This window comes from Microtus ochrogaster, chromosome X (assembly GCF_000317375.1).
Source record: "Microtus ochrogaster isolate Prairie Vole_2 chromosome X, MicOch1.0, whole genome shotgun sequence".
Classification (NCBI taxonomy): Eukaryota; Metazoa; Chordata; class Mammalia; order Rodentia; family Cricetidae; genus Microtus; species Microtus ochrogaster.
Window position 1 is genome coordinate 24,186,411 of NC_022026.1, and position 10,923 is coordinate 24,197,333.

The 10,923-nt window shown below is 42.4% G+C and overlaps 1 pseudogene; it reads right to left on the reverse strand.

Moving 5' to 3' along the window:
* Positions 1-4,406: 4,406 nt before the first annotated feature.
* The window catches only part of LOC101979407, a 90,839-nt pseudogene continuing 84,322 nt past the window's right edge, over positions 4,407-10,923 (reverse strand).

Genomic DNA, 10,923 nt, shown 5'->3' on the forward strand with positions numbered 1-10,923 from the left:
CCAGCATGGTGAACATGGAAAAAAGTTGCTGCCAATGTGATCTGGGGCTGAAGCTGAGGCAATTCTTCGGAGCAGTTTTAGGCTAGGAGAGTTGAGCTTAGAATATCAAAAGGAGGGAGCTACAATGTAGGACTGAGTCAGCTGGGAAAGAATTCCTAAGCACAGATACAGTGAGGGTGGAACTGAATTGTATGCAAATAACGGGTTCCTTTCTTACCAGACATTTCTGTATTGCAATGTCTGTCTGTCCTACTGTCCTGGAACCTTCCTGTTCTTGGACTTCTCTGACTGCTTTTTGGATCAGTCCTCTACCCGCCAGGTCAGGTCCATGTTGGCCAGCAGGAATGTGTGGAATGGGGCTGATCCCAGACATGAATTGGAGCACCCAAACAGGGTAACCCAGGAGTTCTTAGTCTAGGCTTAAGGTTCTGTAAATTGGCCTCTGCTGCCCCCCCATGGTAACCGAGGTTACTTTTCCTCATGTGGGGTGACTTCTGAGGAAAGGCCGAGACTGCCACACTTCTACTCACTTCGTCATGTCTTTCTTCTGCGCAGCACCTTTAGGAACATGGCTTCCTCCTGGGAGAAGGGCAGGACGAAATTCAGGAAAAGACTGAAAGTGTTGAGATTTTGGTCGTAGCAGAGGTGTTGATGTCCGCTCTGGTCTGCACCCAGACTCGCCATCTCTGCGCTGTTCTGGGGATCGGGAAAATGTGCAGAGAAAGGGAAGGTTTCTAAGCACTAAAAATGGAACCACTCCTCCTAGATTCTTCTTATGTTCCAAATCTGCAGCCTGAAGCTCCCGAGGACCCCAAGAACTCAGCACAAATGGACAGTAAGTTTCCAAATTTAACTTTGGAACCATTATTTGGATTCTACATCTCTTTGCCTGGTAGCTCCGAAAGATCAGAGGTAGTCCAGAATTCAAGTTTGTCCCAACATTCTACCCTCTGGTCTTAGTATACCTTTGGGCATTGTGGTGGTTTAAATGAGAATGACACCTATAGGCTCATATATTTGAATACTTGGTCCCCAGTTGTTGAAACTATTTGGTAAGGATTAGAAGGTATGGCCTTGTTAGAGGAGGTGTGCCACTAGGGGTGGGCGTCGAGGTTTCAAAAAGCCCACACCAGCTGGGTGGTGATTGCACACTCCTTTAAGTCCAGCATTCGCTCAGGAGGCAGAGGCAGGCAGATCTCTGTGAGTTTGAGGTGAGCCTAGTGTGCAGAGCTAGTTCCAGGACACCCAGGGCCACACAGAGAAACTCTGTTTCAACAAAACAAACAAACCAAAAACAAAAAACAAAAATAAAAACAAAAATCCCACACCATTTCCAGTTAGCTTGTCCTGCTTCCTGCTAGTGAATAAGATGTAAGCTCTCAGCTACCCACAAGGCTAAACAGAGACAAGAATTATGGGTTAATTTAAGTTGTAAGAGCTAGTTAATAATAAGCCTGAGCAAATAGGTCAACCAGTTTATAGTTCATATAAGCCTCTGTGTTTCTTTGGGAGTGAATGGCTACAGGACCAGACAAGACAGAAATGTTTTGTCTACAAGCTACTGTTCCAACATGATGTCTGCTGCCTGATGCCAGGCTCCCCACTATGATGGTCATGGACTCACTTTATGAAACTGTAAGCCCCCAACAATCTCTTTTTTCTCTATGTTACTTTGATCATAGTGTTTTCTTGTCTCTATAAAAGTAAGACATGGTTTCAAAGGGTTTTCTGTCTATGGAGGGAATGTATGGTAGAAGAGTTCACAGTGTCAGGAGTAGATGGGAAACATTGTTCACATCATCACAGACCAAGAAACAAAGAGCAAGGCAGGAACCATGTGGCCATGTCTATATGGGATTACCTGATTGTTAATTGCTGTAGAAGGGCCCAAGCCAATATGAGTGATACAATTCCTTGGACAGGTGATCTTGGATTGTGTAAGGAAGCCATCTCAGTTAGGGTTTCTATTTCTGTGATGACACCATGACCACTACAACTCATATAAAGGAAAACATTTAATTAGGACTGGCTTACAGTTTAGGAGATTTAGTCCACTATTATCATGGCAAGAAGCATGGCAGCATGCAGACAAATATGATGCTGGAGAAGGAGCCGAGAGCTCTACATTTTGATCCACGGGCAACAGAAAGTGAAAAGTCACACTGGCCAGATTTGAGCTTATAAGAGCTCAAAGCCTGCTTCCACAATGAGGCCACACCTACACCAACAAGGTCACACCTCTTAATAGTGCCACTCCCTGTGGACAACCATTCACCCACATGAGTCTATGGGGACCATTCTTTTCTTTTTTTTTCTTTATTTATCTATTTATTTATTTTATGTACCAAATCCAGTTTCCACTTTCCTCCTCCTTTCCCCTCTCCGCTACCTAATCCTCATCTGCTCCTCAGAGAGGTAAGGCCTCCCCTGGGAAGTCAACTAAATCTGTCCCATCACCTTGTTTGAGGCAAGACCAAGCCCCTCCTCTCCGTGCCTAGGCTGAGCAAGGTCTCTCTCCATAGAGAATGGGCTCCACAAAGTCAGCTCATAAATTAGAGCTAGATCCTGGTCTGGGGGCCATTCTTATTCAAACCACCACAGAAGCTATCTGAATGTGAGCCTGAGACACCAGCAAGCAGTCGATGGTTTCTGCCTTCAGACTTTTGACTTGATCTCCTGCCCTGACTTCCTTCACGATGGACTGTGACTTGGAAGTGTAAAGTGAAATTAAACACTTTCCTCCTCTATGTTGCTTTTGGTCAGAGGGTTTGATTACACCAACAGAAAATTTTCTGTGTACATCAGATACTTCATTCTGTTTTTTGTAGTAGTTTCATTGATACACAATCCATATGCTGTATGATTTACCTACATAAACGTATAATTGAGTAGCTTTAAGTATGTCTAAAATACCATGTAGGTGCTGGAAACTGAACCCAAGTCTTCTATAGGAGCAGTAATTCTCTTAATAGCTGAGCCAATTCTTCATCCCATGGAGGGTATTTTCTTGAATAACAATCTGTATTAGAGAGCCCAGACCAACAAAAATGGTGCCACCCTTTGGCATATGGTCCTAGGTGGTATAAGAAAGCAGTCTGAGCAATCATGAGGAACAAGCCAGTAAGCAGTTCTCTTCCATGGTCTCTGCTTTACTTCCTGCCTTTAGGTTCCTGCATTTAGTTCCTGTCCTGGCTTCTCATGATGATCTGTAAGCTGTAAGATAAAATTAACTCTTTCCTTTCCAAATTGATTTTGATCATGGTGTTTGTCACAGGATAAACAAACTAAGACAGAAACTGATACCCGGATCTGAGGGAGTTCTGTGACTGACCTGAACATGTTGTCTTGGAGAAAATTGTGGAAAGAGATTGAAACTTTGGGCTGGAAAAACCATTGAGTGTTCAGGACTTAATGGGTTGTTGTGGGAGCTTGGGAGATAGGAATTCTGAGAGTGTTGCCAATGATAGAGGCCCGACTTGTGATGTTTCAGAGGGAAGAGGCCATTTGTGTGGTATTTTGAGGATAAATATGTGACTTTTGGTCAGCTGCAGAAAGGAATCAGCTGTGACGAACAAGTGACCAGAATCACTAAAACAAAACTTCTGCTTTCCTGGGACAGAGATTAGCCGAGGCTGAGACATGAACTGTGATTCAGAGGCCAGCATCACTGAGGTGAAGCCTGTGACTATGTCCTCTCGGTCTGCACACAAAAGCTGTGGTTCCGGGGGTGAATGGGGATGGGTTGGGGGGTGGAGAGAGCAGGAGGAGGGAAGTGGGGAACTGTGGTTGGTATGTAAAATAAAAAAAAACCTGAGTTTGGCATCAAAACCATTTTGATTGAAATATTGTCAGTATTTCTAAGATAGAAATATGTATGTTAACAAAACCAGTTCTTACTCTCAAGTTTATTCTTTAAACAAATTGTGGAGTTTGGTGTAGAGGCATTTCAATTCTATTTTAATAAAGCCTGCCTGAAGATCTGAGAGTAAAACAGTTCCACTGGTCAGCCTGACAGACCAGGTTATGGTAGCACACACCTTTAATCCCAGTAGCCACACTGGTTGCCATAGAAATCGGGTGGTGCATGCCTTTAATCCCAGCCCTAGAGATGAATACAAGGGGGGAGAGGGGGAGCCTGCTCTCAGACACAGTCTTATTCTGAGGTTGTGGGAGGCGAGATAGCCATTTCAGACTCAGGTAGGAGCCAGATCTTCAGGATGAACCTCAATTTCTGACCCTGAGGTTTTATTAATCGTGCCTCCGAATGGAGCGGAAAAATATGTTATTTACAGAAGATATCTTTATATGTACTCAGGAACAGACTTGGTGATAGAAAAGACTTCAGCACATGCTGGCATCTCAGAAGCAGTTCTCAAAGGTTTGGTTTTCTCAGATTCTAGCAATACCTAAGATCCTTTTTCATCTTCTATCTTGAAACCAAATAATATAAGTGTCCCACGTCAGTAATATTATACCCTACAACAAGGGGTCCCTCTACAGACACACTGGGTGTTAATGTAGGAGACGGAGGAGTGGCTTTTGTAAAATAGTTCAGGTATCTCAGTGAAAAGTTAGCTGAACTGGTTCATTTATCTCTATGGTTACAGTATCCTCCTCTTTATCAGCATTACTTGTTTGTGACAACTTAATGTTTCCATTTCTAAGCGCTCCACTTGCAGAAAACTTCACCCTGCCCTTTGCAGAGGATACAACAACAAAATCTCCAGTATGGCTAAGGGCTAGGCATCTAATTGCAAATTCACCAGAAGACATCTTAATTGCACAGCTGTATTCCTGTTCTGGGATACCAAGTTGTTTAACATCTAAGCCCATTAACTTCATGTCATGAGCTGAAACTTTCTCTTGATTTGGTGCTTCAAATACTAGCCCTAAGGCGTCAGCATTATCCTCAGTCCTTAATATAATGATGTCTTCTTTGCCAGCACATGTTAATATTTCGGACATACTGGTGAGGCTCACGCCCACGGCCAGGTTGTTTGAAGCAGCCTTTGTGGAAGCCTTCAGAGTGCAGCGTGAGAGATATGTAAGGAGCTATACAGAGCATCTCTTCTCAGCAGGTTCATACCATACAAGCTGATGACCCAGCAAGTGCCACTGATGAGGGGTTTGAGTAACCAGCACCTTCTTCAGGATGGAGCCCTGGACCAGATGTGCCTCAGAACATGGGGGTGGAGTTGCAAGGACTAAAAACTAGAGACTGTGAGAGGAACAAGGTCTGGCTGCTAAGGTCTTCCGAGCCATAGTGTAGACCCACAGTAGATGGCTAACTTGGATTTTAAAATGCTGAAATTTTAAAAGACTATGGCACTTTTAGGGACCAAAAAGATGATGGTTTAGTGGTTAAGAGCATGTATTGCTCTTGCAGAGGAACTAAGTCTGATTTCCAGTACCCATGTCTGATGCCTGGAGCACCTGAATACATGTGCACATATCCGGGCACAGACATACCCATAATTAAAAGAAAAAAAACCTTAAAAGACATCGTAGGACAAAAAGGCCAGGTAGGCTGCCCATAAACATTCTCCATTCTCTCTGTTCCCCCAGACCCAATTCTCAGGGTTGCCACTAGCACTGCAACAGAGCACCAGCAGCAGGCTCCCCTCCCCCTCCACACCTCCTGTGGATCCCACAGACCACCCCCCTTGGCCTCACCTCCCCCACGTTGTCGCTTTATCCCAGTCCATAACTCAACCACACCACCTGCTCAAACACAAGCCACACCTGCCAGACTACCAGGTAGGCTGCCAGTGGACCTTCTCCACCCACTCTGTTACTCAAGAGCCAATTGTCAGGGTTGCCCCAGCACTGCAACAAACCATCTCTCCCTGACCTCCCCATCCCCCACCTTCCAGCACCAGTAAGCATTCCTCTTTAACACACCAGCCAAGCAGGTCAGTAAAACACACAGTCAACCCACTCTGAAAATCCAGAAAAGAAACAGAAACCAAGGAACAAAACACCCACCCAATAAAGACCATTCCAGATATCAGCAGCTAGGTCTATAATCATCTAGATAACTAGATGTCAGTATAAGAACACAATCAGTATCGCTCAGGGCAATATGTTACCATGAGAGTTTAGCTACCCACCACAGCAGCCCCTGGATATTCCAACAGAGCTGAAGCATAGGAAAAAGACATTAAACCCAACTTTGTGAAGATGATAGAGATCCTTAAACATGAAACTAATAAACCCCTTAAAGAAATCTGAGAAAACATAAACAAACAACTGGAGGAAAGGAATAAATCATTTAAAGACAGCCAAGAGAAAACAAACAGCTAAAAGAAATGAATAAAACTGTTAAAGCCCTGAAAATGAAAATAGAAACGATAAAGAAATCACAAACCAAGGGAATTCTGGAAATGAAAAACTTGGGAATTCGAACAGAAACTAAAAAGGCAAGCCAACAGAATACAAGAGATGGAACAAAGAATCTCAGGCATTGAAAATACAGTAGAAGAAATGGATACATTGGTCAAAGAAAATGTTAAATCTAAAAAATTCCTGACACAAAACATTCAGGAAATCTGGGACACAATGAAAAGACCAAACTTAAGAAGAATGGGAATAGAGGAAGAAGAATCCCAGCTCAAAAAGCCAGAAAATATTTCAATTATTCATAGAGAAAAATTTTCCTAACCTGTTAAAAGCAACGACTTTATGAAATTCACTAGAAAAAAAATCATCCTGAGTGAGGTAACCCAGACCCAGAAAAACAAACATGGTGTGTACTCACTCATAAGTGGATATTATGAGTTCAAGGCCAGCCTGATCTACAGAGCAAATGCCAGGACAGGCTCCAAGGCTACACAGAGAAATTCTCTGTCAAAAAACCAAAAAAGTGGTTATTAGCTGTAAATAAAGAATAATCATGCTACATTCCACAGACCCAGAGAGGTTAAGTAACAAGGAGGCCTCAAGGGGGGGGGGGCAGGGAAGCATGGATCTCCCTGGGAAAGGGAAATGGACGAGATTTCACTGGTGGACTGGGGTTAGGTGGGAGATCAGGTGGGATGCAGAGGGACTGAAAAGGGGGGCATTTGGGGATTAGATACCAGCAAGGAAAATTTCAAGGATTCTACAAGGATGACCCCAGCTAAGACTCCTAGCAATAGCACATACATAGCCTTAACTGACCATCTCCTGTGACCAGGCAAGACTTCCAGTGGAGGGACTGGGACACCAACCCAGCACATAACCTTTGACCTACAGTCTGTCCTGCCTGTGAGATATGCTGGGGTAAAGGTGTCACAGAGATTGTGGGAGTGGCCAAGCAATGACTGGTCCAGCCTGAGACACATGTCACAAGAGTGAGCTTACCCACGACACCGCCTGGAACACCAGGATCCAGAGGCTGAATGGTCCAGAGACCTAGACTAGAACCAACACAACTGGAGAAAAAAAAATTCAATGTCATAATGCCTAATGATATTCTGCTATACTCATAGATTGGTGCCTAACCCAACAATCATCAGAGAGGCTTCATTCAGCAACTGATGGAAACAGATGCAGAGACCCACAGTCAAACATTAGGCTGAGCTCAGGGAATCCTGTTGAAGAGAGGAAAGAAGGATTGTAGGAGCCAGAAGGATCAAAGACATCACAAGTAAACTCACAGGATCAACTAACCTGGGCTCATAGGAGTTCCCAGAGACTGAACCAACAACCAGAGAGTCTGCATGGGACTGACTTAGGCCCTCTGAATGTATGTGATGGTTTTGTGGCTGGGTCTTCTTGTGTAACTCCTAACAGAGGGAACAAGGGCTGCTTTTGACTTTTTTTGTGTCATTTGGGATCCTTCTTCTCATACTGCATTGCCTGTCCAGTCTTAATATGAAAGAAAGTGCCTAGTCTTAGAACTGTATATGCCATGCTTTGACAATATCCATGGATCCTTTTCTGAATAGAAGCAGAGGAGTAGATGGGGGAAGCAGAAGGGTGGTGTAGGAGGGTCTTCTTTCTATGTGTTGCTTTCATTGGTTAATAAAGAGACTGTCTTGGCCTTTTGATAGGACGGCAGCTTAGATAGGTGGAGTAGACAGAACGGAATGCTGGGAGAAAGGAGGCAGAGTCAGAGAGCGGCCTGCCATGAAGCTGCCAGGTCAGACATGCTGAATCTTTCCCGGTAAGCCACGAGCTCCTGGTGACATACGTTAGCCAATAAGAGGCTAGAACTAATGGGCCAGGCAGTGTTTAAATTAATACAATTTGTGTGTGGTTATTCTGGGGGTTAAGCTAGCCAGGTGGTGGTATGCAGCCCGCCGCTCCTTTTACAACAGAAGGGATGTTAGGGGAGGTGAGGGACTGGGGGAGAGGAGGAGGGAGGGTAAACTTCTGTCTTTGTGTAAAAAAAAAAAAGAGACTAACAGAATGAATTTGATAACAGGATCCATCTTTCTGTTGTATACAAGAAACACACTCCAACATCTAGAATAGACATTTCTTCAGGGTAAAGGGTTGGATTTTTCCAAATAAATTCCAAATAAACGGACCTAAGAATCCGTTGTAGCCATTTTATCTAATAAAACAGAATAGAGCTGGTGTAGCCATTTTATCTAATAAAACAGAATAGATTTCAAAACAAAATTAATCAAGAGATAATGAAGAACACTTCATATAATCAAAGGAAAAATCCACCAATATGACATTTCAATTCCTAATATCTATGTCCCAAATATGAGAGTACCCACTTTTGTCAAAGAAACACTACTACACCTTAAATCATATTTGACTCTCACACACTGATAGTGGGAGACATCAATATTCCATTTGCACCACTAGACAAGTCACTCAGATGAAAACAACACAGAGAGATGCTGGGGTTAACTGACATTATAAACCAAATGAACCTAACAGATATTTACAGAACATTCTACTTAAACATGAAAGAATATACTTTCTTCTCAAAACCTCATGGAACTTTCTCCAAAACTGACACCATACTTGAATACAAAGAAAGTTTCAATAGATGTAAGGAAATTGAAACAAATCCCTGTGTTGTGCTATATTAGTTTAAGATGTGTTACATTCATTCCTGACGTGGAATATTTGTTTAATGGTGCAAAGACGTGTTGCACTTTCTTATGTCCCATTTGTTTAACTCTGTAAAGCTGTGTTACTTTACCTGTCCTAGAAAGCCAATTGGTCTAATAAAGATCTGAACAGCCAGTAGCTGGGCAGAGGAGAGGGATAGATAGAGTTGCTAGGCAGAGAGAATAAATAGGAGAACTCTAGGCTTGAGAAGAACAGGAAGGGTAAGGAGCAAGAAAGGGAGGAGAGGAGGACACCAGAATCCAGCCACAGAGCCACACAGCCAGTCTCAGAGTAAGAAGGAAAGAGAAATATATAGAATAAACAAAAGTAAAAAGCCCAGAGGCAAAAAGTAGTTAAAGAGAAATGGGATAATTTAAGTTAGAAAAGCTGGCTAGAAATAAGCCAAGCTAAGGCTTGGCATTCATAAGTAAGAATAAGCCTCTATGTATTTATTTAGCAGCTGGGTGGTGGGCCCCCAAAGAGTAAAACAGAAAAAAAAAGCCAGCTACATCCCTGCATACTTTCAGACCACCACGGATTAAAGCTGGATATCAACAACAATAGAAAGAACAGAAAACTTAAAACTCATGGAAACTGAACAATTCTTTACTGAAAAATGGGTCAACACAGAAAAAAAAGAAAGAAATTAAAGCCTTTCTAGAACTGAATGAAAATGAATACACAACATACCTAAACTTATGGGACACAAAGAAAGCAGTGAGATCTCATAGTAGCAACTTAACAGCACATCTGAAAGCTCTAGAATATAAATAAGTAAGCATACCCAAGAGGAGTAGAAGGCAGGAGATAGTCAAACTGAGAGCTGAAATCAATAAGATAGAAACAAAGAGAACAATACAAAGAATCAATGAAACAAAGAGCTTGTTCTTTGAGAAAAATCAATAGGATAAACTCTTATCCATACTAACTAAAAGACAGAGAGGGTGGCATTTGGGGAATTGGCATAGGCCCTCTGAATGTGGGTGACAGTTGTGTGGTTTGGACAGATTGTGGGACCACTGACAGTGTGATCAGGATTTATCATTAGTGCATGAACTGGCTTTTTGGAATCCATTCCCTGTTGAAGGGTACCTTGCTCAGCCTAGATACTGTTGGGTGGGTCAGGGGAGGCCTTGGTTCTGCCTCAAGTGATGTGAGAGACTTTGTTGACTCCCCATGTGAGGTTTCACCCTCTCTGAGGAGTGGATAGAGATGGGGTGAGGAGAGAAGGTGGGGGGAGTGGAAGGAGGGAAAGGAGAGGGAACTGAAATTGATATGCAAAATAAAAATGATTATTATTTTTAAAAAAGACAGAATAAACAAATTAAAACCAGAAAAGAAAGGGGTGACATAAGAATAGACACTGAGGAAATCCAGAGAAACATAAGCATATGCTTTAAAAAGTGTACTCCACAAAACTGGAAAATCTTGAAGAAATGGATACTTTTTCTTATAGGTACCACTTACCAAAATTAAAACAAGATCAGATAAACAATTTAAATAGACTTATAACCCCTAGTGAAATAGAAGCAGTCGTTAAAAGGTTCCCAACCAAAAATGCCAAGGACCAGACAGTTTTAGTGCAGAATTCTACCACACTTTCAAAGAAGAGCTAATTCCAATACTTCTCAAATTATTGCACAAAGTAGAAACAGGAGGGACGTTGCCAAATTCATTTTTGAGGCTACAGTTACTCTGATACCCAAGTCACATAAAGACAAAACAAAACTAAATACATACCAATTTCCCTTATGGACATAGATGTAAACATACTCAATAAAATACTCAGAAATTGAATCCAAGAACACAGAAAAAGTAGGCTTTATCCTAGAGATGCAGGGATGGTTCAACATATGAAAATCTATCAAC